The following is an 11074-nucleotide window of genomic DNA, read 5'->3' on the forward strand; positions in this document are numbered from 1 at the left end:
CCAAAGTAGGCAAACACACAAAGGCAAAAATAACAGCAATGACAAAAACGCCAAAGCATACCCAGCCTTGGCTGCCAGTGAGGCCCAATTCCGCTGCTGAGAAAGAACAGTTGCTACAGTGCAGCTGGAGGAGCTTTTCCAGGGAACTGGTAATACCCTGGCTGTTAATGAATTATTTTTCGCCAGAATGTCGGATTCTTCCTGTGCTCCAGTAAACAGTCTGCTTCTGCCATGGGAAACAAAACCAGCTCCTTCCGAGGAGCTCCAGGAGGTCAGCCAAGGGTCCCCTGTGGGGGCAGCCCCCTCAGGAGCCAGAGCCACAGGCGCCTGACCTATAAATCACCGAAGCCCCAAGTTCATTATTCCAGCTCTTTCTGTTTCCTCGGGCCATGCCCAGGGCCCAGGGTAGGGCCCAGGAAGACCGCAGTGCCTGCTGTGAGCCTTCCCCCGCCCTCCTGAGCTGCCCCTTGCTCAGGGCTCCTCATCGGTGGTACCACATGTGTGTAAAACTGGCCTTCCTGGTGTTCATCCTGTCTCTCTCGCAGAAACTGCATTTATTCCCTTGCTCTTGTTTTCATCAAGCTGTCAGGAAATGACTATGTGCGTCCCCCTCTTTTCCTTTCTCTTCTTTAAGACTGGCCCCAGACCCAAATAACCCACGCTCAGCACAAGGCTGCCTACTGGGGACACTGTTCTCCAAACACACATCCCCAGGAAGGATATTATTAGAGCAGGTGTCAAGGAAATCAGTCGCTCAGGAGGGAGACAGCTCTCCAGGGGGCAAGGACACTGGCCTGGGCTGGAGGAAAGGACGGCCAGCCCTGCCCACCCCACCCCTGTCTTGCTCTCTCATCTCCATTCAGTTTCAGGAGCCCACGTTCCTCACGGAAGGTGACTGAGCAAACACGCAAAATGGCACCTTAGCTACTGATAATCAAAGTCGCCTGATGCCAGACTGTTGTGGCTCTTGAGTCAGTCCCATGCCTCCCACCTGCCACGGGGATGGAGGGCGTTTATGCCCCCCAAAACTTCTGGAGGTGCTATGAGGCTGAAGGCACAGGCTGGTAGAGCAGAGCTGCCTAATAGAAATACGTATGCAATTTTAAAGTTTCTAGTGGGCCCGTTAAAAAGATTAAAAGGAACAGGTGACATTAATTTTAACGCTAGCTTATTTAACAAATATATTCAAAATATTATCATTTTAACATGTCATCAATATACAAATTATTAATGAGCTATTTTGCATTCCTTCTTTGTACTAAGTCTTGGAAATCCTGTGCGTATGTTATCGTCATAGCATACCCTGCTTTGGACTAGCCACCTTTCCACCCGCTGAAAAGCCACATGAGACTAGTGGCCACTATACGGGATGGTGCAGGTATAGTATATTTCCGTCATCATAGAAAGTTCTATTAGACAGTGCTGGGCTGAAAGACCAAAAAAGCTGTGGAAAGAACAGTGACGTGTGAGAGCAGGATGGGCGATAAGAATTACAGCAGAAATGGGAACTGCAAGGATTGGGATGTTCTAGGAGCCCAGCCCTACCTCTAAGCGGAGATTAAAATGGGCTCTTACGAAAGGCCCAGGGCCCATGCCGACATGGTGCGGGGCTGCGGGCTGCCCAAGGCCGGCGAGTACAATCATTACTTAAGGCATCTGCTGCTTGAGCAGCCTGTATCTTAGCTCTTCGGATCTCTTTAAGGCAGGGGCTGGGACAGAAGATCACCAAAGTCACGTATGTTCTTTCAATAACAATTCTGGGTTTGCAATCTAATTTGGTGAAGCAGATACAGAAACATGATCCAATTACGTGCGCCTGCGTCTGCGCGTGCATGTGTGTTCCTATGAGTGTTCTTGGCTGGAGAGAGAAGGAGGGTCATGTGCGAAATCCAGAAGTACTAACGTGGCCGCCCAAATCACCTCCTCAGCAGCTGCCGTCAGAACACAGCAGAGCGGCAGCCTTGAAAGGCTCATCAGAAATCGCGAGCCACAAAGGAGACGCCTTGAGTCTGGTAAAAATGAGATGATGGGCATCCGGGCAGACGGTCAGGTGGGAGGGAGAAGCGGCAATCAGAGGCATTCTCCAGAGACAAGCGCTGCCAACTCTGCAGCAAGGATGTCACCCTGATCCCCAAATCAAGCTTAATTCAGGGTCCCACGCAGGCTTTTGTGCACGGGAGAGCGCAATTAGCCATCTTTCCCCTTCCTCAAGAGCCTCATTCTCTGAGGTCCCCCTCACATTCTGATCATGGAGGCAGCAGAGTCAGAAACACCTCATATGTGGATTCAAATCCTGGCTCTCCCAGTGGCCCCAGAATTTCTAGGGGGTTAAAGGCCACCATCTGGTTGGAAGGGGGCTAAAAGACTTGCTTTGATGGTGCAGTTGCGGAGCAAGAACCCACCTTATCTTTATTTAGAGTTTATTTATTTGAGACGGTTAAGAGTCAGAAATACCTTACCTACCCTCTGGGCCCACCATAGACCTCGGGCTAATTACTTAATCTGTCTCATCCTCAGTTTCCTCGTGTATAAGGTGGGAACGCTAACGCTCATCTCACATGGGCTCGTCGGCTTGGAACTACCCAGGGCTAGAACTGCAGCATGACACCAGGCGCTCCGAGACCCCAACCAAACACAAATCTCTGGATTTCTCCCTGCTGGTCTCCCTTGATAATAACTTACAGCTCCCTCCCACCACCATTCACTCCATCAGTTCCATCATTTAGTCACTCAACGCTCATTCATTAAGCAACGGTTGGGTGTTGGGAATTCCAAGACGAAAAGGCACAGTCTTTGCATCTGAAATAGTTAAGGGCTATTTGGGGTCTATCTACTTGGCACATAAGCATGTACCCTGGGTGGCTGGGCTGCCTCACTGGTGCCCCCCTCCCCCAGTTAGGTACTATATTTGGTAGGGGCTGAGGACTCCGGTCTCCGGGAGAAATAAATAAGAGACTTGGGGGAAGGGTAGAGGAACATGTTGCCCCTTTAAGTCATAACCACCGAAGTCTGGAATCAGACACTCAACTGGAAATTTCTCTGAGCCTCAGATTCCTTATCTGTAAAATAATGCCTCTGTTACATCATGGTTTCCCACATGTAAAGTGTCTGGCAGACAGAGGGCAACAACAAATGTTAATTTCCTTCTTGACTTATTTCCCTCCACTACCCTCCTTCCCTGAATCTAAGGTTACAGGAGGAGCCAGAGAATAGACACTTGCTATTTTCTTCCTGTACATTCAGAGCACACTGTGTGTGGATGTCTGCACACACAGAATACCTCCACTCTGGGTCAGATGGTTCTGGGAAGACCAGTCCTATCTAGTTTTCAGGTCATTATAGCTAGGGCTATATTGGTCTTCTGGTGCTATAGCGCTTCCAGCAACACCTCGTCACACACCTTCCAGCCTTTTTCTTTCTTTCTTTTCTTATTTTTTTCCATTTCAGGGGTCCTGTCTTGGTGGCTCTGTTTTCTGGCTACAAGACATTTATTCATTTATTTTACAGTTCTTGACCAGAATGCCCATCAACCGAGTTCGCATATTGGCAATTGGCATCACCTGGAAAGCTGTTTTCTCATTTGTTCCTGAGACGGGCAGATTTTCCTGGGCCAAAACTCACCTGTGGAGGTCTGGGGCTTCTTTGCATGATAAAGGACCTCTCTGGCGGGCCGAATGGTACCATGGGCTGGTGCCAAAGCAGCCAGTACCCCAAGATCCAGTCTGACTTGGCTCGTGGTGCCTGGCCACCTTGTCGACGTCTCTAGTGGGCATCTGTTAGAATGAGGCGGAAGCGCCCATTCACAGGATATTGTGTGTGGGGTGGGGGGTAGGTGGCTTCTCTGGGCTTCCAAGGGGCAGAGAAATCGGGATGCTACCGGGCTTATAGCCTTCCAGCCACCCCGCCTTCAGAAAGTAGCACAGCTCCCTGTGTTCCCCTTTGAGAAGAAAACACCGAGGACAAAACAGTGGGTAGGGACATGATGCTGCTCGGGTGAGCAGCTCCCATTCACTAGGCGCCCCACTGCCCTCCTCCCATGCTGCCACCCCTCTACTGGAACAAAGGCATATCACAACACATTTTCAAAGTTATCAAAAGTCTCTTGGTCAATCAACAAACGATTCTGATGACGCAAAAGGAGGAAGAGAGACGTCTAGAAAACGGTGGGAGATTCCTTGGGAAAAGCACACAAAACCTTGCCCGATGCACGCAAGGCTAAGAATTGTTTTCTCCCTGCTGGCTGCTTTTCTCTCTGTTCTAAAGAGCAGCTTCCAAGAATCAGCTAAATAAAGGGCTCGCACTAGAGGATGAGAGATAATGCTAAACCAACAAAAACAAAGACCCAAATGAAACAGAGCCAGCCTGAGAATCCGCGGTTATCAAAACTTTGTTTGGCCGTATCTATTTATCATCGCTGCACACCCGGGCTCTGCGGAATATCATTCTGTTGATGTCACTTATCCTCAGCAAAATATTTACACATCCTTAAAAACGCCAGATGAGGGGGGCCGCCCCCGCACTGCCGCGAGCGGCCCCTCAAGCCCCGTCGCCGAGTTCTGGGTAGACCGTGAGGTGGCTAACGACGGTGGGTGGCTCCAGCGGGCACAGGTAAAAGCTGCTGACAGTTCCGGCAACGCGGCCACGCAGGCGCTGCGCCCTGCCCTGCCCACCTCTCCCCTACCTGACTCTGTAAGAAGCAGCCACATCCCCGATACGGTGTCAGCGTCTCCTCCTCCTCCCCCTGCCTTTCTCATTGATTAAGTTCTCAAACCATTGTTAAAGCCGGGTTGCTTTTCCCTGGAAAACTGGGCTGAATTCATTAAGCTTCCCCCATCACAAAAGGAATATTCATAAAAGTTTGGCAGGCAGAGAGGGAAGCTGACTGCGTGCCTTGGGGTGGGTGACAATTCGCTCCTCCACAGCCACCTTCTTCTTCCGTGCCCCATCCCTCTCTGCATCCATCCGTCGTGCCCCAAACCCACTCCAGGGACTTCTGACAGGGAAAAACAAAGCAGCAGCTGTTTGGCAACATTTCTACCCCCTCGCCGGCAACTGTGGTGGGATGCCATTTCCCCACCCAGGCGGAGCTTATCCTGAACAATAGTCGGGCTTTAAACGGCAAACAAGCAAACACACAGAGCATAACCCCAACCCCGAAAAAGCCAACGCGGAGGAAGGCAAGAACTCCCTCCGCAGCAAAAGGCACCGCTGAAACGCACGCAAAAATGCAGCGAGAAGGCTGCTCGGTGCCTAACATGGCAGAAAGCCCGAGCTGGTGCGGCCACCCCGGGTCTGGGCATTGGGGGGCACGAAGGCTCGCGGGGCGCCGACGCACACTCACCCAGCTCCGGAAGGATGCGGGGCTGGCCGAGCGTCACAAAGACGAGCCCAGTGAGATCTGGCAAAACCCAACTTTCCACCCTGCTCGCCAGGGCCGCCAGATACGTCAACAGAATCCATCTTTCGAAGGGCCTGGAAGGCGCCGGGTTTTCCGGGCCAGGGCAGAGCGGCAGAGCCGAAGGCGGCCCGGGTGCGATGCCCGGGCGCGGAGTCCGCCGCGCGCCGCCCTCTGCGCCCGGTGCCAGCGCCGGTGGCGGCCCGAAACCCACTTCGGGGCCCCCGCCCCGCCGCCCGGCGCCGCCTCCCCGGCCGGCCCCAGCCCCGCCGGCCAGTGCGCGGCGCCGGGAGCAGGAGCGGGGCCCGGGGACGCCGCGCGGGTGGCGGCCTCGGCTCGCGTCCCCGCCCCCGCCCGGCCCTCCCCGCTGGCCCCGGCCTCCGGGCGCCGTCCTGCCTCCGGGAGCAGGCCCCTCCCCGGGCGCCGGGCCCCGCCAGGCGCGCCCAGCCCGGCGCGCCCCCTGCGTCCCGGTGGCAGGTCCGCGCGGGGAGGGCACGGGGGGGGGGTACCCCGGCCCGCACGGGGGCGTCGCGGCCGCTACCTTGCAATCGCGGCCGCCGCCTCCAGGAAGCCAAGGGGTGGTCGCGGGTGCGGGAACTCTCCGGTCTGGCCTCGCCGCCGGCGGCCTGAAGGGGGTGCGCAGCGGTGGGAGCTGCCGTCGCCGCTGTCACCGAGCTGCTGTCGCCGCCGCTGCTGCCGGTCGTGCGTGAGCGTGTGTGCGCCTGTGTCCAGACGAGTGTGTCTGCGTGCGGCGCCCGGCCTTTACTATATACACCGAGGGGTGGGAGGAGGCGGGGAAGGGGAGGGCTTGGGGGAGGTGGCGGAGGAGGGGGAGCAGGAGGGGGGCGAAAGGGTACCCGAGGAGGCGGCGGCGGAGGAGGGACAGGTGATCTCGCCCACGGGGAGGGCGTGGCTGTCGGAGGCGCGGGGTGGCGGGTGGAAGGGGTGCCGGGGCGCGGGGGGCGGGGCCGACGCCGGGGAGAGCCGGCGGAGCGGGGACCCTGCTGCCTCCCGGCGGGCTGGGGACCATTTCAGACCCCAGGATGCAGAGGAGAGAGAACATAGCCCAGGAGGGAGGAAGTGGCTGGTGGATGGAGGCCGGAGAGGTGGTGAGGGCCCAGCGACCACCTCCTAAAATGCCAATTGTGATACAGGTCGGAGATCCTTCTCACAAGGGGTGAGATTATTAAAGACAAAATTAGCCTACAGACATAATCTCATTTCCGCATACTTGCCTTTAAGGTGATTCATCTGTTAATGTTAACATTTATTAAGCACCCAGTGTTTGCCAGACACTGGGCTAAGAACTGGCGTTACAGAGATGATGACTATGTGGTCGCTAACCAGTAAATAAATCATAGGTGTCAGTAGCAGTATTGATCATTTTAAAACAAAGTAAAAAACCTAAATCCTATAAATGTTTTAAGAGGGCAAAGGAAGCAACTCCACTGGTTTAATTAATCCCGAAAGGTGAAAAGATTTTTTTTCTGGTAATCAAAACAGGATGCAGACATTTGAGAGAGAAGGGCAGAGAAGAAATTACTTGAATCAGAGCTGAGAGCAGTCTGAATCTAGCTGTCCTTTGCGTGTTCAAACCTCCTTGAGTTTCAACACTCACATGAGTAGTGGCTATGACTTCCCTCTTGTAGAATTTGGGGTGGCCAGAGGGTACAGTACATAGAGAGCAGTCTGGCAAGTTCATGATTAGTATGGGCACCTGAACTTGTGTTTGAAAGGTTCTACTCTAACCCTGTCGTGTTGCAAGCATAGTGTGGTAGAAACCAGGACCACGTTATACCTTTCGTGGGCCCTTTGCCTTTGTGGACTCTTTCCTCCATAGAAAAAATAGTAAAAACTACATTTTACGACTGCATTGGTGTGAAGACGAATGAATTAATATTATATATTAAAACAACTTCTTCGACCTCAAAGATCACATTTTCTTCTGATTTTAAAAGAAATGAAAACATTTCCCTGAGGCCCTGAAAAGTATTTTGGGCCTCAGGCACCGTGCCTACTGGTCCTAAGGGAGGAGTCAGCCCTGGTGGTACCATTCCTTGATACTGAATTTCCTCTTTTGAAAAAAAAAAGAGTTCAACTAAGGAGTACCCAATCGACTTAAGGGCAGAAAGACACACAATGCAAGCTTAAGAACTGATAGAAATGAATATCAACAAAAAGTACCAGTTCCTACTTGTTTCAGTCAGCCTCTGGGAGTTTTAAGTCAGCTCCAAGTCATTAATGATACCTGTGGAAATATTTGTCTGTGAATTCGTCTTCAACCATTTCAGAAACCAAAGACTTCCTCTATAGATCTCAGAACTGAGTCTTTGGGTCAGGTGCGTGAGGTCTCGGTTGCCAGGACCGAGCCTGAATACAACTAAAGACACAGCCGGGCAATTATAATCGGGCAAGTTCATGGCTGAAAGATCCATAAAGGTTTTGTGTGTGTTGAGGGGGTATGTGTGTATAAGGTAGGGACTGATATCCTGGAAGGCAATTACTAGCCTATTTCTTTTGTTGGCCTCATCACAGCCCTGGGTTAATGTTTGATCCTCACTGGCAGTTGTGATTCATATTTGCTGCCCTTTGAGGTGCTTGTGTTTTCAGGAAGGACTATATTGATTCAGATTAATGCATAATAAACAGGCATCACGGCCCCCATTTCCAGAGAAATGTGCAGTGGCACCCCTCTGTATTTTCACTGTGGCTGCCCTTGCAGAGAGAAGGGGAAAAGAGGAGTCCATAAAGGAGGGTCTGGATTGCGGGGAGGAGATGTTTGGGGACAGAAATAGGACATTAATATGGAAGAACTGCATTCATACAGAAAATGGAGGGAGGAAAGGACATGCCCAAACAGCAGGAAAGAAGCAAAAAAATCTTTCAGGGTTGATCAGGGTGATTTTTGAGATCTATAATTCAAATATTTGGTGATTTTAAATAAGGACTCAGGAAAGTTCCCATTTCAGATCTGATTCTTGATCTATATCCTGCTTCTCTAATACAGCATCTATTAATAATCTAGTTTTCACATACTCGCCAGACGAGTGATTCATTCACGTGTCCAATAGACATCTATGAAGCATCTGCTCTATGCCAGTCACTGAGCTAAGGACTGCGGTGAGAGAGATGGTCAACATACGTTGCTGAGCTCAAGGAGCTCACAGGCCAGTAAATAAGCTATTAACAATACAGTGCGACACTATATGTACATGAGGAGTTGTAAAACGGGCTAGGCGAACCCCGAAGGAGTGGGCCCATCACTGTGTGGGAGTGGCATGGAGCAGGGCAGTCAGAAAAGATGGCATAGAGATGGTGACAAGAGCAGAGCAGTGAGAGATGAATGGGAGTTTTTCAAAGTAAGAAAAAGTCATTACAAGTGAACAGCAGGCACCAAAGCTCGGATGCAAAGCACGTTCTGGAGGCTGCAAATACTCTGTGAGGCTGGAGCAGGGGCTGTGAGGAACAGCAGCAAAGAGGGGTGGAGGAAGCTAGGGGTCAGTTGAGGTCCCTGGTCTGTCCTGTAAAGGAGCTTTTTCTTGTAGTCAGTGGGGAGCCATTGAAGGACTTTAAGCAAGGGAGTGACCAGGAAAGATGTGGGTTGAGGAATGATCACTCTGGTGTTGAGTGTAAAGGGCTGAATGGAGGGGGGTGAGACTGGCAGCAGGGAGACCAGGTGACAGAGACTGTAGCAATGATCGGAGTTTGAGTCAAAGCAGTGCCAGCAGAGATGAAGGATCGGAACTTGAGTCAAGCGATGCTCGGGATACAGAATCAACGGGGCTTAGTGCCGGAGGAAACAGGAGTTGGAGTAACTCACGCCTGACTTTCTGAATTGGGTGACAGAGTGGGTGAGGGTGTGATCACTGAGACAGAGGTCCTTAGGAAGAGAGGCAGATTTGGGGCTGGAGATGATGAATGCTGTAGGGTCCCCCAGAAGCGGATCCTGAATGTGAAAGTGAAGGAAACGCTGGTAGGGGAGTAGAGAAGGGAGAGAGAGGGGCGGCAGCCAATAGCGGGGATGTTATCAAGGCCAATTTCTACCATGGGCAGCTGCAGCTTAATCCCACAGGCAAACTCTTGGACACGATGAAAAACACTCACTTCAGAATTGTCCCATCAAGAGGTGAGGAAGCTGGTTAAGGGCCCAGGGGGTGCTGGGTTCCTGGCACTTTTGACCTGCTACCCAGCGTAGGCAGCGAGTCCTTCTCGGGTACAGGGAGAAGATACTGGCAGCTGGACGTCTGTGAAGCACGTTAAAATGGTAGCATCCCAGGGAGGGGGCTGGAGCACGGTCAGTGTGCGCTCCAGGGAGCTCTGGTTAGGACATCTTGAGTTGGAAGTACTTGTTGGGTAGCCACATAGAGAAGCCCAACAGGCATTTGCCTAGATTTTGGAGTTCAAAATCTAAGCTGCAGACCTAGATTAGGGAGTTACTGGGCTCTGGGTGTTGGTCGAAGCAGTGGGTGTTGACGAGCGCCGCAGAAGACACATGTGACTTGAGTTGTTGACTGAGCCCATCACCCTGGGCCATGCCAACGTGATTTGATCTGATCTGCATGAACACTGTTGAGGATTTCTGTAAGAGTTCCTGGAAGCCATGAAGTTGTTGATGTCAGTTAACGCTCATAGGTATGAATGTGACTGGGGGAAAGGGTCCACTGCTTAAAAGAAATTCTTAAGGGGCCTATATTTTACTGAAGTTGAATAATGTATTTAAAATTGAAACTCTTTAAAAATTTTTCTGTGGTCAAGAATATTTACTGGATGATTAAGTGATTGAACAAGGCAGGCATTTGAAAACATAGTCACAATGCAAAAGGGACAAATACTGGTAAAAAAAATGCAAGGGGTAATTAAATCACAGAGGATTGAAATCCTACCCAGGCTCCGGGAAAGAGGATGAAGAGCATTGAGAGAGACAGTCCAGCTGCAATGACATTTTAACCTAAGGAATATACAGAGCCACAGGGTAAGGGAAAGGCTTTGACAATTTTGATAGAACAGCGACTTCTAATGTGGTCGGCATGGGGGCTTCAGTATTCTTCATTCAGAGATTTCATACGAAATTTCTTATGCTCTGATTTTATCCAAAGACCACAGTAGAGTCCATGTGAAATCTTTGATAATTTTAGCAAAGAGTGAATCAAAGGGTTTGTGAGTGGTCCTTCAGTTAGGCAATCGACAAGCGTATCTCAAACAGCTATTACTTTACAGTAATAAGCTACATGCTACAACACCCGGAGTAATGAGGTACCGTCCCTGCCAGGCACTGAAGTCTCTCACAGTCCAGTTGTAGCTCTGTGTAGTCTCAATCAGGGGACATTTGATTTCAGAGGATTTGGGTAAATTGTTAAGAGCAAGAAGGAGGCTTATTAGAAAGGGCATTGCTTGTGGCTGCTCCATTCTGCATTCTCCATTCCTCTTTCCTAACAGAAACCTAATGCTGTTCAGGTATCCATCCCTCTCCTATGAAATCATGTAGCTTAAATTTGATCCTAACTTTAGGGTGGGGTCTGTTTGATCTGAGGCTAATTGCATCCCTCCTGCTATAACTTGGACCAAACAGATGAGAGGAGAGATCTGCTGGGGGCTTTATGGGTAAGTTCTTACCATTCCAGGAGAGAGTACCACCCTCTCCCAATGGACGTGAAGACAATGTAACCATAGTTGCAACTG

General features: G+C 51.1%; 1 protein-coding gene across 3 annotated transcripts in view; it reads right to left on the bottom strand.

Moving 5' to 3' along the window:
- Window positions 1–5997, bottom strand: part of RAI2 (retinoic acid induced 2) — a 60206-nt gene extending 54209 nt beyond the window's left edge. For 2 of the 3 annotated variants that reach the window (XM_079910691.1, XM_079910689.1), the window contains exon 1: window positions 5342–5717. The gene's annotated coding sequence lies outside the window, so the exon portion shown is untranslated. Of the gene's footprint in view, window positions 1–5341; window positions 5718–5936 lie in introns of those variants that run through there. The other variant, XM_079910690.1, reaches the window with a different exon arrangement.
- Between the last annotated feature and the right edge of the window lie 5077 nt (window positions 5998–11074).

The sequence above is a fragment of the Stenella coeruleoalba genome (assembly GCF_951394435.1).
Source record: "Stenella coeruleoalba genome assembly, chromosome: X".
Classification (NCBI taxonomy): domain Eukaryota; kingdom Metazoa; phylum Chordata; class Mammalia; order Artiodactyla; family Delphinidae; genus Stenella; species Stenella coeruleoalba.